Source organism: Callorhinus ursinus, unplaced genomic scaffold (genome assembly GCF_003265705.2).
Source record: "Callorhinus ursinus isolate GAN/ISIS: 27379988/994484 unplaced genomic scaffold, GSC_fseal_2.0 scaffold49, whole genome shotgun sequence".
Lineage (NCBI taxonomy): Eukaryota > Metazoa > Chordata > Mammalia > Carnivora > Otariidae > Callorhinus > Callorhinus ursinus.
Window position 1 is genome coordinate 2,506,043 of NW_027397111.1, and position 16,927 is coordinate 2,522,969.

The 16,927-nt window shown below is 46.3% G+C and overlaps 1 long non-coding RNA gene across 1 annotated transcript in view; it reads right to left on the bottom strand.

Moving 5' to 3' along the window:
• The window catches only part of LOC141370891 (uncharacterized), a 28,064-nt gene extending 16,509 nt beyond the window's left edge, over positions 1–11,555 (bottom strand). The window contains exon 1 of the long non-coding RNA XR_012375371.1: positions 11,276–11,555. This is a non-coding gene — a long non-coding RNA (uncharacterized lncRNA). The remainder of the gene's footprint in view (positions 1–11,275) is intronic.
• Positions 11,556–16,927: the final 5,372 nt, after the last annotated feature.

A 16,927-nucleotide genomic window follows, 5' to 3' on the forward strand; every position in this document is an offset into this window, starting at 1 on the left:
CCAGGACCCTGGGATCATGACCAGAGCCGAAGGCAGACGCCCAACCCACTGAACCACCCAGGTGCCCCGAGCCACCACTTTCTTCCCTGCTCCTTCCCAGCTCTGGGTTAGGGGACACTCAGCCCTTGAGCCCCCCTCACATGCAGTATTGTAGCGACCTGTTTTGTTTGTCTCTCGCTTTAGGCTTGAAGCTCTTATGATAGCAGGTGCTATCATTCCATGCTACAAGCGTGGCATGCGGTACGCAGGAAGTCTCAGTTAAGACTTCCTGAGTGGAGAAGTGAATGAAGAATTGAGAGGGGAAGGAACGCTAGGCACTGTTCTAAGATCAGGGGCTCTAAAGAATAAAACAGTTCTTGTTTTCAAAGAACTCACACGCAAGTGGGAAGACAAAAGTACAACACACAGTTTTAATAGTAGCATTTGAGTTTTTGCTCTGTGCCGGAGACTAAGCATTTTGCATGTATTATCTCATCCGATCAGCACAATATTGTGATGATGATTATCCCCATTTTCCATGGGGAAACTGAAACAAATAGAAGTAAATTGCTTAAGGTTGTACAGCTAAAAAGGTACAGACTGGGGATTCACAATAGTCAAGAGCAGGAAATAACTCAAATGTCTATCACGAGGAACATGGATGAACAAGTTGTGTTGCAGTCACACAATAGGATACCACTTGGCAGCAAAGAGCCATAAGTTACTGATACGACAAGGGTGAGTCACAAAGATTTTATGCTGAGCAAAGAAGCCAGACACAAACGAGCACAATGCAATCTGATTCCATTTATATGCAACTTTAGAAAAAGAACACTAATATATAGTGTGAGAAAGCAGATCAGCGTTTGCCTGGGGCTAGGGCACAGAGTGGATATTGACTGGGAAGGGGCACGAGGGAATTTTGGAGTGGTGGAAATATTCAATATTTAGATCGTGGTAGCAGTTACAAGGGTATATGTATTTGTCAAAAGTCACCATACCATACCCTTAAAATTAGTGAATTTATTTGATGTAAATGATATCTCCATAAAGTTTATTTAAAAATTTTTTTAAAGTAAAATTAAACTCAAGCAGCCCACCTTCAGAGTCCTCATATTTAACCACAATGCCATCTAACCAGTGTGATACGTGCATTTATAGACATTATATCAAGTATCATGATACATACAACTCTGGTTTCTGCCACACTGGTTGACTAGTTTTCTTTCTTTCCACTAAAATTAACACTGAAAAATTTGTAGAAGTAAGAGAAAGATATAGATTCCATGAACTAACAACAAAAATAATAACAAAACATAAGCTCCCTGGGAATAGTGCCTGGAACAGTCATGTGTCCAGACTGATAGCTTGAAGACTGAGAGCACCCAGAGATGGTAGCAGCCAACATGTGGGAGGAAAGCTTTGGAGTTCTGCTGAGAGCAGTCCCTCCGCCCTGCCTGGGACAAATCATCACCTCCTGCCCTTCACATCCCAGCCAAGCCAACACAGAACAGAGGGAAAGCCCTGCTCAGGTAAAGAGCTGAGGAATTAAAAACAACAATGAGACACACCTATCAGAATGACCAAAATCCAGAACACTGGCAACACCAAATGCTGATGAGAATATGGAGCCACAGGAATCCTCATACATGGCTGGTGGGAATGGAAAATGGTACAGGCACTTTGGAAGAGATTTTGGTAATTTATTAACACAACCAAGCATATGCTTACCATATGCCTGAACAACCATACTCCTTGATATTTATCTAAGGTTTTGTCCTCACAAAAACCTCCACATGGATGTTTACAGCAGCTTTATTCATAACTGCCAAAACTTGGAAGTAACCAAGATGGCCTTCATTAGGTAAATGGATAAGTAAACTGTGGTACATCCAGACAATGGGATATCAGTCAGCACTAAAAAGAAATGAGTTATCAGGTCATGAAAAGACACGGAGGAACTTTAAATGCATATTGCTAAGTGAAAGAAGCCAATCGGAAAAGGCTATATACTGTATGATTCCAACTGTATGACATCCTGGAAAAGGCAAAACTATGGAAACAGGAAAAAGACGACTGGTTGCCAGTGGTGAGGGGTAGGAGAAAGGGGTAAATAGAGCATCTTCAGGGCATTGGAAATACTTGGTATGATACGATAATGATGGATATGTGTCATTATGCATTTGCCCAAACCCACAGAATGTACAACACCAACCCACAGAACTCCAACCCAAGAGTGAACCCTAAAGTAAACTGTGGACTTCGAGCATTATGATGTGTCATTGTAGGTTCATGAGTTGTGACAGATGCACCATTCTGGTGAGTGATGTTGATAATGGGGGATGCTCTGTATATGTGGGGGCAGGCGGTTTATGGGAAATCTCTATCTTCCTCTCCACCTTGTTGTGAACATAAAACTGCTATAAAAAGTCTTAAGAAAAAGAAGAGTTGATGAAACAGGTCGGGTCTGCTCTGCGGTCCTTAGGCTTTGACACCTCCAGCCATCTCCTCCCAAACCCAGGTCTTGGGGACACAGCCTAAAGAGACCACCTTCTCTCCATGCCACTTCATTCTACAGGCTTAAAAGTAAAACTCCAGCCAGTGGGCCTATGGGACCTTGACATTCTGCCCTGGGATTCATCTGTTCCCTCTCCTTAAACCCATGGAGACAAACACTTGAACTTGCCCTCTCTCCCCAGTATGCATTACCAAAGAAAGTCAATGAGCGAGATAGCCTCAGGGAAACATGACTCATAAACCAAAATAACTAGATTTGAGGATATAATTACTATAAAGAAAGGCAACCCACAGAACAACACTGAAAGCAGATTTATTGAAACAATGATCCAAAAATGTAAAATAACCATGCCAAAGACACTCCAGGAGATACGGGGCGATATAGTAGGAAAATGAAGCAAGAACAAGAAATCAATAAGAGATACCGAGTGGAAATGTAAGTATAAGAAATATAAATAGCTGAAGTAAACAGTGAGCTAAATGGCAAGATAAATTTGAAAAAAAATGAAGTGGTAAATTAGAAAATCAGACTGACAAAACCATAGAAAATATAAAAGGAAAGCTAAAAGATATTAAAAATAGAACAGAATATGGGGGATATAGGTAGAAAAGTACCGTGAGACAGTAAAGAGTGTCCTTAACTTTGCCCGGGAAAGCCAAGAAAAGCTTAAGGAAGAGAAGTCTTGAGCTGAGATGTAAAGAATGGTAGGAGCTCGCCAGGTGGGCATGGAAAGGAAAAACATTTCAGGCAGAAAACACCAGTGCGTGCGGATGCATGGAGGCATGAATGAACATCATTGCTGTGATTTGGGAGGGGCAGGGAGGCTGGCGTGTCTGGAGCAAAGGCTACTCGAAGGAAAGTAATGAAGGCTAATGTTGAAAGGCAAGCAAGAGTCAGATTGGGAGGGTTCTGGGGTGGCATGTAGTATAATTGTCCCCCATTTTAAATCTGGAGAAACTAAGTCAAGCTCAGACAGCTTGAGTGAGTTGCCGCAGGTCAGGCCTCCGACTGGGGGGCTCAACCTCTTTCACTGCAACACATGTCCCGAGGTTACTCAGCTTGGATGTCTCAGGGTTTGGCAAAGTCGGTTTAAAAAAAAAAAAAAAACCCACAAAATGTAAATGAGGCTAAGAAGTAAGTGAACCATGAGTTCAGGATCTGATGGGAGTGTCTAGCTGAAGACTAGAAGTTCAGGGTTCAAAGGAAGACGACCAAGGCCAACCACACAAATCTGACAATATTGCATCAGTATCTGAGGCAGGGGCGTTCACGGGAGCAGGTGGGGTCACAGCAATCATGTCCCCTTGCAATGTTGGCAGACACTTTGTCAGGACAGAAACATTTCCCTGAAGAACTAGGGCATCCCTGGCGCAGAGAGGACAACTGAAAGACCCAGTCACACTGACTTGGTGCTTCCTCCGTTAGACCCTCAGTTCAGTTGTAGCATCTTCTCCCAACCAGACACTGCTGGCCCATCAGCTACCCTCCAACGGGCTCTGAATAGGATCTCAAGTTGCTTCCATCAATCACCTGGTGAAGACAAACCACCTTAGACCCAGACTGTCAAAGGTCTGAATTCTTTTGAGTCACAGCCCATCCTGGGATGCAGGAATACGGGAGTAGTAGAGTCGCCTGGGAAACCCAAACTGGGAAGAGGGGTCTCTGAATTCTAGGGATGCAGAGAAGCATCTTTTATCCAGAAGGTATCATTATTTCTACCCTGTAGGTAAAAACCGAAACCTGAAAGAGGTTAAGAGACTTGCCCAAGGTCATACAACTATTAAAGGACAGAGCTAGGATTTCCACGGGGAGTAGGTTGGCCCCAGAGCCTAGGAAAGAGAAATGAAACAACACTAAGTGCCGAGTGTACCCAGCACTCGTTCTCACTCTTGCTCTCTCAAAGCCTGGCACTCAGAGTGGGTCAGGAGGGAAAGATCTGCATCCTCTGTGCAAATAAGCTTGAGAATTAAGGTCGCCAGTTGATGAATAAACAGTTTTGGCCTGGGGCGCCTGGGTGGCTCAGTCGTTAAGCGTCTGCCTTCGGTTCAGGTCATGATCCCAGGGTCCTGGGATGGAGCCCTGCATCGGGCTCCCTGCTCAGCAGGGAGGCCTGCTTCTCCCTCTCCCACCACCCCCTGCTTGTGTTCCCTCTCTCACTGTGTCTCCTTCTGTCAAATAAATAAAATCTTAAAAAAAAAAAAAAAAAGTTTTGGCCTGCAAGTCAGAAGAATTAGGTCCCAGCAGGAGCTTTGCCACAACTTGCTGTGGGACCATGACCAAGTCACTTCCCCTCTGTGATCCCCATTCTCTCTGCATACGGAAGACTCTGGAATCCCACATCTCTGTGACTGGCAGGGGGTTTCCCTGAGACGCTAAGCCCCATCCACCAGGGCTGGCAGCATCCAGGTCTCTCCTCCCGATGCCTTTCCTCTCCTCCATTCATACCAGCCATTCCAGCTTGGGCTTCCCAGCTGAGGGCTGGGTGTGGATTGTTTGAAAAGACATATGGCATCCCCGTGCAGCCGAGAGTCCAATCTCAAGGGGAAACCATTGTTCATTCATCTGGACCGAGTGACATTCTTTATGCAAGAATAACTCTTGATTAAAGGGTGAGTTTTAATGGAAACTAATTAGGCAAACTCTTTAGCCTGGGCATAATGATCAAATGAGCTGTCACACCGTACCTGATACAATGATCTCACTCGCTACAAGATTTTATTCCTTAGCAATTACACTCCCACATGGCACTGCGTGCCGTATTGCCTGGAGCACACATGTCAAATTAAAGACCAACTTATGCACCTGATATTTAATTATTGCCTAGTACTACAGACACCCAGGGAATGTCAAAGTGAGCAGTTCTGCTTGGAGAAACGAAAACTGAAATCTTCTTCTGCAAGGGAGTGAAAAAAATAGGGATAAAATATGTATAGGCTACTATAGTTTCTTATTCAGCCGTCTTACAATTCACAGTTACAAAACCTGCTCTCCCCAACCTTGAATAATTTACCATTTTTTTTTCTTCATCCAGAAAAGTCAGCAGAAGGAGAGTTGTAGGTAAAGGCACGGGGGCCCTATTGGTATTTGTTTACCTACTTGATTGATGCGGTCTGGGTCTGGTCAAAGTTGAGCTCTTTGTGCAAGTCACCCTTTCCCTAACGGGCTCTGACAGGAAAGAGGTGCCTCATATGCCTCTCTAGCCCAAAGGGAAATGTTTGCCCTCGAGGCTGAGCACTCGGGAAGCCCCAACTTGCACTTCAGTCACGCTCAGCAACAAATTCGAGAAGTTGACCAAAGTTTTTCCCTGATACATTTGTCCCGAAGTTGGGACAGTGAGAAACCATTGGGAGATGAGGATCGGTCTCTACTTTGACTGTGTGTTAGAAAAGTCTGGAGAACTTTTCAAACCTACTGATGCCTGAATCCCATCCTAGACTAATTAAATCTGGATCCTAATTAAATTAGGATCTGGAGAAGAGGACTGGGTAATTTTTTAAGGCTCCTCCGATGATCCTGATATTTAAGTGGAGCTGAGAGCCACAGGTGTGGAGGGCCACCAGCCAGACACTAGCCAGTGCTGAGTGTTATGGGAGCTGCCGTCTGTCCTCAACAAGACAGACTTCCATGCCTCCATTCTTTACACATGCTGTTCTCTCCTCCGGAATGCTCTTCCCTGGCCCTTCTTTCTACCTGGGAAACAAAAACTATCCTCGAGCCTCAAGTGCAAATGTTCCTTTCCTGGGGCGCCCCCCCTGGTTTCCCCAGGAGGAGTTGCTTCAGCAACCCCCAGGAGCCAGACACAAAGCTCATAGGATCATTGAACCAAATCGCTTTCCTCGGTGGGGGTTCAAGAAGAGAATCCCCCTGTCTCCAGCAGCCATCTGTGTGTCCCAGCTGAGCAAATTCTAAGAATGTCTTGGTCCCTTTTGCTCCAGAGAAAGAAATTCAAATTACCCATTATCAGAATTGCACTGCCTAATACTAAAATGCCTTAATGTGAGTGCTTTTGTATTTAGTAAACCGCACAGCTTGTGAAAACCCCCTCCAAACAGCTGGCAGGAGGCCCAGCAGAGGTAAGGCTGGAACCTCTAATGATGGCAACATGTAAACAAGTGTTTTGTCTCAACTGATAATCATTAACTTCCAGGGTCAGACTTAGCCCCAGAGGTCTGGTTCCTCAGCCTTGCAAAGGCTTCTGGGAAACAGCAGCTGGGATGGGGCCTGTGCACAGACGATGGGGAGGGAAAGGGTAGGCAGGCCCGTCACTCCCAATGTGGAGAGGCAGGAGGTGATGGGAGCAGCCGGGGTGCAGGTGCCTCTGATGAAAGGCAGTGGAATCGGGGATCCTACTCTCCTTTCAGGGACTTTGGTGCTGGGCAAGCACTTACTCTCAATTATGCCATTGGCTGGCCATGGAAAGAAAGCCTCAGTTTCTCTATCTGTCAAGTAGAGTTAACAAAGGTTCCTATTTTCTAAGGCAGTTGGAAAAAGTATGTAGGAAAATAAATGCCAACGAGGTTTCTGGCACAACACTGGCTTACAGAAAGCAGCTGATAGAGGGAACTTCTTTCTCCAGTCTTCCCTTCAGACATTCCTAACTGGGACCTACACCAGTCTGATGACCCTTTTCCTAACTCCATAAGTAAAGGATCTGACCCCACAATCACTGGGCTGGAGTTTGTCATGCCTGTGCACATGAATATGTAAATAAAAACCCATCACAACAGCTGGATTTTTGTTCTTTCTGACCATTAACACATACTGGTGCTAAGTAACCCTTCACAGGATATTCAAAATCCAAATATGAATTAATTCAATAAATATTAATTGAGTAACTACTATGTTCTAGGCACTATATGCACTAACATGATTTAGAAGTGTGTCCACAGCTTGGGATCCTCAGAAAGCAAACCCTGAGACAGACATCTGCAGGAGAAGGTCATTACAAAATGTGTGTTAGGGTCCACACCTGTAAAAAAGAGAATTGGGCCACTTCAAACTTCATATGTTAAACGCCTAACCCCCAATGTGACTGTATTTGGATACAGCGCCTTAAAGGAGGTAATTAAGGTTAAATGAAGTCATGAGGGTGGGACCCTAACCTGACAGGGCTGGTGTCCTTATCAGAAGGGGAAGAAACACTGGAGCTCTCTCCTCCCACGTGAGCACAGAGGAAAGGCCATGTGAGTACATGGCAAGAAAGTAGGTGTTGGAAGTCAGGCCAAGAGACCTCACCAGAAACTAACCCTGCCAGCACCTTGACATCGGATGTATAGCCTCCTGAACTGTGAGGTCACAAATTTCCGTTGTTGAAGCCAGCAGTTGGTGGCATCCCATGATAGCAGCCTGAGCTGACTAATACAGGAGATGAAGGAAGCAGGGAGGGATGGGGGCAGATGCTGAGCTATACTGCAGGCCCGATAAAGACCTCAAGTGAGCCCATGTGGAGCTCTGGAGCTGGACTGGCCCTTCAGAGTCATCTCCAGTTAGAGGGAGGGTCCCCTAGCACATCAGTTATTGGAAGCAGGCTGCCCTAAAGAGGCAGTGTCTTTCCACCAAGAAGGCTGGCAGGATTCAGAGCATCACATACTCCACCGCAATGATGGTCCCTAGAGACCTAGTGAGGAATACCTTTCCCCAGCACCCACCACGTGCCCGAAACCTCCAAATATCATTTTATTTGCTCTTCACAGTATTCCTATGTGATGATACCTATTTCCCAGAGAAATAAAATAACATGTCCAAAGCCACGAAGCTGATAAATAATGAAGGCATTACTGAAGAAGAGGCCCCTCTTTCCCAGTGACCCTAGTCTTGCCTTGACATCATGCTGCCTCCCCCTTGGAAGCTTCATTGGTCTGCAAGAAGTACTCCCCGTCCTCTAGCAGTTACATGTCCCCACAGTACCTTGTGCCTCACTCTTCAAAGCCTACAGCACTTTGCCCTATAAGAGTCATATTAGTTGACACTTATGTAACATTTACCATGTCCCAGGCACTGTTCTGGCACTTTCTAGATATTAATTTATTTATTTCATCTTTTCAAGAAGTGTTTCCTTGGAGGTATTATTTTCCTCACCTTCATTTTACCAATGAGAAGGCTAATAAGACACAAAGCTGTTATGCCATCGGAAATTTAATAGATGTCTGCTCTTATGACGTGATAGGAAACGTAGAGAAAGTTTGCCAGAGGTATTATTTTCCTCACCTTCATTTTACCAATGAGAAGGCTAATAAGACACAATCTCCCAGAGACGCCCAGCCAGGGTTTGAACCCATGCCATCTGGTTCCAGATATTATACTACTCTGTCTTGAGGTGATAATAGTCGCATCTGGCTCCCTCTAGTCTGTACACACTTGGGAAGCATGATTGAGTCTTGTTCATCTTTTCCACTCTGGTGCCTTACCTGCGACTGACATACACTAAGCTCTTTGTAAGAATTTCCTAGACAACCAAATGATGCCTTGCACATGAACATTTTGAAAATTATTTGACTTGATGTGTATGGACAAAGCCTAGAAGAAAAGACAGATGAATAAAATTCGTTAGTTTTGTTGAGACACTGATAGCATGGGTGAATTTTGTTGTCTTTTTTTTTTTTTTTTTACCATCTGGATGTTGATAGAATATTGTTTTTTCAGGAGCTCAGGTGGATGATGGCAAACTTTCTCTACGTTTCCTATCACGTCATAAGAGCAGACATCTATTAAATTTCCAATGGCATTGTCGCTAGGAAGGAAGGCTTCCCCAGGTCTCTGGGAATCTGACCCAGATCACATCTCAGGCATCACAACATGGCGTGATGCCTTCCCAAGGATCCCATAATCAATTCTAAGATGAAAAGACCAAAACCAGGGCACCTGGGTGGCTCAGTCGGTTAAGCAGCTGCCCTCAGCTCAGGTCATGATCCCAGGGTCCTGGATCAAGCCCTGCGTCGGGCTCCCTGCTCAGCGGGGAGGCTGCTTCTCCCTCTCCCACTCCCCCTGCTTGTGTTCCCTCTCTTGCTGTCTCTCTGTCAAATAAATAAATAAAATCTTAAAAAAAAAAAAAAAAGGAAAGAAAAGAAAAGATCAAAACCCTCATCATCTCAACTCAGAAGTGATTAATACCCAGCAATGATACAAAAAACAGTTCGGTGGCCATTTAAGCCTATTTCTAAGTGAACTTAATAACCGGACATATTCCCCAATGCTTCAGACCTTCGTCCATTAGGATGTTTAGATGAGCAGAGCCTTATACACACCGCGCTGCTGATAATCAAAATGAGCCAGAAAGGCTGTTTGACAGAAATTACACTGAGTCCTCTCATCTCACTCCCAGACTTGCTGTTCACTTTATAGTCATTCATTCATACATTCATTCAGCAAATATAACTGGGATTCTACTGTGTGCCAGGTAGTTTTCTAGGCTCTAAGGATATAACAATAAACTAGCCAAATGAGTTCCTTTCCTTCACAGAGCTTATAGTCTACTGAGAGGATATGAACAATAAGCAAATGATATCATTTCAACTCAAGATCATTTGTACAATGAAAACAAGACAGGGACGAATGGTGAGCGGTAAGTGAGCTGCAGGAAGAGACTAGTTTTGAAAGGATGGTTGGGGAAGGATCCTCTGAGGTGACATTTGAGTTGAGACCTGAATAACGAGAGGTGCCAACCTTTACAAAATTTGGGAGAACAGCATGTCAGGCAGATGAAAAGGGAATACAAAGTCTCTGAGTCCGGACTAAGCTTGCCAGTATTACAGGGAGAGAAAGCAGGCCCGTGTGCATGGAACAAGTGGGCAGCAAGGAGGACTGTAAGATACAAGGCTTCAGAAGCAGGCGAAGGACAGACCATCTTCAGGCGAAGAGTTTGGATTTTATTCTTAGCATAAGGGTAACATTGGAGAGCTTTAAGGAAAAAAGAAATGCAATACAATTTAAGTATTTAGACGATCACCCGGGCTGCTAAGGGAAAAATAAACCATAGGTAATAGATGGAATTTTGGAGTCTTGGTTCACTTTCTACTAGAGGTCTGGTCTGCTGATCTGGCTCCCGGTTCTAGCCCCAGAGCTCCTGCTGAGCAGTTCACATTCTCTAGCACCCTCCATCCCCATCCTGCCACCCTCTAACCCCTGCCCCTCTAGCCACTTCAACCACCAGCCCTCTTGGCCAGCTGGCTCTGCACAAGTAGGGATAGGCCTTCTGGATCCCAAAAGGCATTGGGTTAGCCTATAAATGCCACTTGTAAGATCCATGAAAGCAGAGAGAAGAGTTGATACTGTTCTTCAAGGTTTCTCCCATGCTCTACAGAGTGGGGGCTCCAAAGATGCTGGTTGGGTGAATGGATGGGTACAGATGTGCTGGGAGTTCATTGTCAGGTTGGGATGGAGGGAGCCTCGACTGATGGAGGAATCCTGGGAAGAGGTCAGAAGGAGGTTGCAGCCCAGCAAATATCACCTTATCTTAAAGGCTCCACACCAGCTGGGATGAAGCTGCCCAGAGGCCCCTTCTTGGATCAGGTGGGACCTGCTAGGCTGCCAGGCTGGTTCATTAGTGGCCTGACATCACACATCTGCAATTGGGTAATTTCTTTGTTAACTACTACCTCCCACTATAATGAGTGCTCATAACTATGTTTTATATAAAGCCGATCATGCATTTGCACAGAGCCCATAAAGGAGCAGTGATTATGAACTGTGCTGGGAGTCTGTGAGGCACCCGTCATCCACTACCCAGTCCAGACCGCCCTGGACCTCAGTTTCCTCATTCATAAAGCAGGAGCACCACACCTGGCAGTGTTGGCAAGGTTATTTGGAGGATTAAAGCGGAACGACATGTATTGAGATTCATCAGTTTCAGGCACTTTCTAGGTGTTGATTCATTCAAACCTCCCGACGACCCTAGCAGTGGGCACTAGGGACACCTCCAGTTTTCAAAAGTAGCAGCTGAGAAGACAGGAGGCTCCTCAGTTAGGGAGTTGGCTCCGAAATTATAGGAGGTCATGGAGTTGGCTGATGGAGCCAAAATCCAAGCCCAGGCAGTCCGACAGCAGAGCCAAAGAACCCAGCACAGTGCCTGCAGCAAACACCAGAAAAGTAAATGACACTTCTTATCATTATTTTTACCAGCTTCAGGCCAATTGCATGCACAAATCTTTATGACCATCAGCAGATGTTGGGTCTGATTCCAGGTCGTTATTAAAGGAGATGGAGACACCCTGAGGGGCCTCGACAAGGCAGAGTCACAGCCACCTGGTGACCCCAGAGGGTCCCCCTGGGCCACCGAGGGGACAGGTAAAGTCCACGGAGTGAGGCAGAGACAAGGATGGCAGCAGAAGGACACAGGGTAGAAGGCCAGAAATCTGGATTCCAGTCCCTGACCAGCACTTGCCTACCATGGCGCCCAAGCAACATCCGCTGCCTTCAAGTGGCCGGCCGGGGCTGACCGGGCTGGCTCTGGGCCCAGATAGGAGGAGCGAAGCGCAGGGCAGAGAAGGCCAGGATGCTCCTACTGAATTATGACTTAGACTGAGCAGGGGGCATGGACCCCATCTTGCCATGTTTTCTTCCTGGAAGTCACCCACCTTGTTTGGATGGCCCAGCTTCCTTGTCCTTCCTTGTCCGTGCCAAAAGCTCAAACGTGCAGACCTTCGTAGACAGGGACTGAGAGCTGGAACTCTGGCCCAGGCCACCCAGGATCTGCGGCATACTCCAGCCCAGTTACAGCCTCAGCTGGCCTCAGTTTTTCCCATCCGAGAAATGAGAGTGTCAACAAAGCAAATTGTAACGGCTCTAACATCTTGAAAATTTCACATCCCCAAACCTGACTTCATCCACAGCCATATACTAATATCCTTGGGGCAGAGTGATTTCATTTAGGTCAAATGATTTCCCTGCACATAAACAGGAGTGAAACAAAGGCCCCCTTTCTCCAAGTTGTTAGCTCTCTCACGCACACAGGCACATACACACTCACACACATGCACACACACCCTTGTAATGCTTATACAGCCCACCCCCCCACCCCAGTCGTGCACAAAGGCACACACACACACACACATGCTCACAGAGGCACAAACACCTGGACTCTCTAAGCTGCTCCTTCCCCCACCCCACTCCTGCTTGCTCCCTGCCCCCCAGCCCTTTCCAACTCCCCTGCTGGGAAGCTGAGCGCCCGCTTGGCTCTGTGAGCTACCTAAGCTGATGGGCTGGTGCCACCCAATGGTCAGGATCAGAAGTGCATCCTTGGTTCCGAGAAGCAGAAGGAATTGGAAAGGGACCACCAGGTCACTGGGTCCATCCCTCTCCTAGCAAGGCTGTATCCAGAGCTGCCCTAGACAGATGAGGCTTCCATGGTCTTTAAAACCTTTCGAACAAGGCTTTCCTTACACGACACTCCTAGTTCTTTCCCAAAGATCAAGAGATTGCCATTGACACTCCGGGCAGCCTTGCACCAGAGCCTAAAATTATTGGGTACAAACGGTGTGTCCTGTACCATTCTAGAAGCTTTATATATGATATCTTTTTAATGCTCACAGCAGCTGGCTTTTCCAGGCATATATTACTGTCTTCATGGTAACGCTCTGCAACCAAAAAGGAAGGGCACTAAGACAGGACTCTAGCTCTAATGCAGCAGCCACTTGGCCACCCCAGACCTCCGTTTTGTCATTTGTATATGACTGGTTCCAATCCTTCATTCAATCATTCATTCCTTCAGTGAACATTAACTGAGTACCCAAATTATGGACCAGGATCTGTGTTAGGGGCTAAGATTCGGCAAGTACCCAGTGTGTGGCCTTTGCCTTTGAGGAGGTCCCAGGCTTCCGGAATCGATGACAGCTTGTGTCCTCCTAGGTCTCTGGCTCGATAACCTTAATGGCTCTTCTTTGCCAAGGTGGACCAAGGCCCTGGCCGAGGAGAGGCCAAGGGGAGGAACAGGAACAAGCTGTGGCCCAGGGGGACGAGGTAGCCACCCCATAGAGCAGGAGGGAGGGCGGCGTCCTTGTCCAGGCGTCTCCTGATCCACATCCTACTGGCCTGGGACAGTGAATCTGAAAGTGCCTCAAATCTGTCCCGGGCCCAGATCCACTTGAGGAGGGAGGTAAAGGAACTGTCGTTATCCGGCTTCAGAGTAGGTGCCCTTTCTGCCACCCCAGAGGCTTCTGGGAGTACACCAGAGAGGTCAGAGCCAGAAGAGGAAGGCATGTCAGAAGCTGGAAGATGAGCTTTTATAGTAACTGTGCTTACCACAGCACCCGTCTCCACCTACTTCTTCACAGAGGCACACTGTTCCACACTCATTTCCTACGCCCCCTAAGACTCCCCCCAGTTTACCAGTTCTTAACCTTTGCTCTTTCTCTTACTAAGTAATAGACAAAGTAATAGAATAATATAGAATCCTAGAATGTCAAGCCCTGGAAGAAATCATTGAGTCCAGACTTTGTGAATGAGGAAGATAGGACCAGGAAGTGTTAGAACTTGCCCCAGGTCACACAGCCCATGAATAATATGGCTGGGCCCAGAATTCTGGTGTGAAGACTTGTCAGCGTGAAGACTTTCTCCTACTTCTCCCTCTTCTTTTCCATTCACATGCAGTTAGGCACTGCTGAGAGTCTACTTCAATTCTCAAACATCTTTTTGTCCTTCCTCTTTCTTAACTTCCCCCATAAGCCCCTTGAAGATAGAAAATCTCTTTCCTTTGTCCAAAACCTTAATACTTAGCACAACGATTAGCATGCCAACGCTTAAGATTGGATGGATAGATAGGCGGATGGAGAGATAGAAGAAAGGAAGAAGGGGGGAGGAAGGAAGAGAGGAAGAATGGATAGAAGCATGGGTGAGTGAAGTCTTTTACATGGAATCTCTGCACCCACCTCTAACCTGATCTCCCTGCCTCCAATTTCCCCCACAATCCAGGATATCCTCTACAGTAGTATTAGAATAGCCCTTTTACAAATAAAACAGAGTATTTCCATTTCCTGTACAAAAGCACTTGAAGACTTTCCTATCATCGAATGAATAAGTCAAGACCACTTATCCTACAATACAGTCTAAATGAGTCTTTCATCTACCACACCAGGTGCATGTGTTATTAACCATATAAACACATACACATTACACATCCTAAACTCTAAAAACACTTAACAACTTGCCATTCCATGAAGGAAGCACGCATGGCCTCATGTCCAGGACTTTCTTGTGCCATTCCCGTATTCTCAGATTCCTTTCCTGCCAGTAACAGAATCTGTTAAAATCCTAACCAACCTTCAAAACCCAATTCAAATGCCACCTCCGTGAAGTCTTCCCTAATTCCCTGGATGAAACTGCTGGACTCAGAGCACGCAGTCCTTCAGGCTTTGGTAAGCATGGCGCTCCTCATTCTGCCCCTCTTAAAATGACCTTTCAAGACCTTTATACTGGACATCATAGTTGGTGGTTTTTATGTCTATTGCTCCCAACAGACTCTCGGCCACGGATCTGAGGATGTGACACAAAGTAAGTGCTTATTTGGCATTTGTTGAATGGACCTTCTTCTTACTACACCATATGCTCCAATTGTCCCTGAGGGTGCAGTTATATTTTATTCTAAAACCACTTAAGCTACTTCCTACACCATTATCAGCAGGAGTCCTACAGGAGCAGAACACAGTGTCTCCAAAGAGCCACAGCTCTGGAGCAGGGACAGGGTAGGACTACAGAGCTGAAAGTACCACGTAAGCAAAAGCAGGTCTCTTAGGGAGGAGGGGCATCCAGGGAAAAGAGCTGAATTCCATTAGTGGAAGACCTGAGGAGTCGAATTTTGTCTCAACATGGAATCTTGTTCACGATTACAGCTGCTTCCCTCTGATGGATCATGTCGCCTCAGGAATTTGTGAGCCCTCTGGTCCTGCAAGTATCTATGTAGTGGCTGTAGATGACCACCGAGGACCAATAATGAGGATATGGGATACTGTAGAGGGGACGACAGCAACGGGAGTAGGGTCAGACCACGTGACTTATAAAGTCACCCCCAGCACTGAGGATCTGGGATTCCATGACACCTTCCAAGAGCTGCCTGAGCAAAATTACCAAAAGCTAGAGTTGCCTTCTATTGCCCTTTCCCACCCTTAATTTCAGAGCGCATGCTGACCCTCTAAGAACTCTGCCACCACAGAGTTGCTAGGGGTAGGAGATACCCCTCTTGGTGCCCCTCCAATATCCCCTTGGCCCACCCTGGACGTGTCCCGAGTCTGGTGGACTGATGACTCCGAGAACTGGTGGACAGTTCTCAGGTACATTGACCTCTCGAGAGGCCCTGGTGGGATTGGGGCCCAGGCACCCACAACAGTGACTCACTCACTAATGCAGCTTTCCTTGGCTTCTCTCCTTTCCTTCTCCACTCCCCTACTCTCTCACTACTGCCTGGAATCACTTTCTAAATAATCTACTTGTACCAAAATCTTTGTCTCAGGCTCTGTACTGGGGGATCCAACTTATTCTCCATGGTGAGGGGGCCAAACTACCGACCTTGTGGTTACACAGCTCTGGATAGAAAAGCCAGTTTGGTGAACTCAGGAAAGGTTATAAACCTCTCTGAAGCTACTTCAACATGTAACAAAAGGTTGCTAAGACCTACTTCCCAGCCTTCATAATGTTGTGTGTGACACAGCTCTGCACAGCTCCCTTGACTGAGTGCTTCCTACGTGCTAAGATAAATGCCATATATGTAATCTCTAATCACCACCCTTCACACCAAACAAAAAGTACAAAGACAACTGTAGTGGGCTGGTGGTGGTCCCCCAAAAGATATGTCCATGTCCTAACCCCTGGAACGTGTGATTTTATTTTGAAAAAGGGTCTTACAGATGGTAATTAAGTTAATGATCTTGAGATGAGAACATCCTGGATCACCCAGGTGGACCCTAATTCAAAGAAGAATGTCCTTGTAAGAGACAGACTGGAAGACACAGAGGGGAAGGCGTGAAGGCAGAGGCAGAGATTGGAGTGATGCGTCCACAAGCCAAGGGATGCTTGGAGTCACCATAAGCTGGAAGAGACAAGGAAGGATTCTCCCCTAGAGCCTTTAGAGGGAGCTCAACCCTGCTGATACCTTGATTTTGGATTTCTGGCTTCTAGAACTGTGAGGGAATACATTTCTGCTGTTTTAAGCCACCAAGTTTGTTGTAATTTGATATGGCAGCCCTGAGAAACTAATATAATAGTATTACTGTCCTTGTTTTACAGGTAAGAAAACCAAGGCTTACAGAAAAGTGAACTACCCAGAGTCATCCAGCCAGAACATGGCAGAGCTGGGATTTGAACCCAGGTCTATTTGAGGGCATAGTGGCCCCTCTTAACCACCACATCAAGGGAAATAAGTTGTGCGATGTACCTAGCACCATGCCGGGTGCTACGATGCTCGGAGAGTGTTCACTTCCTCGCCCTAAACTTTTCCTTCCTGTT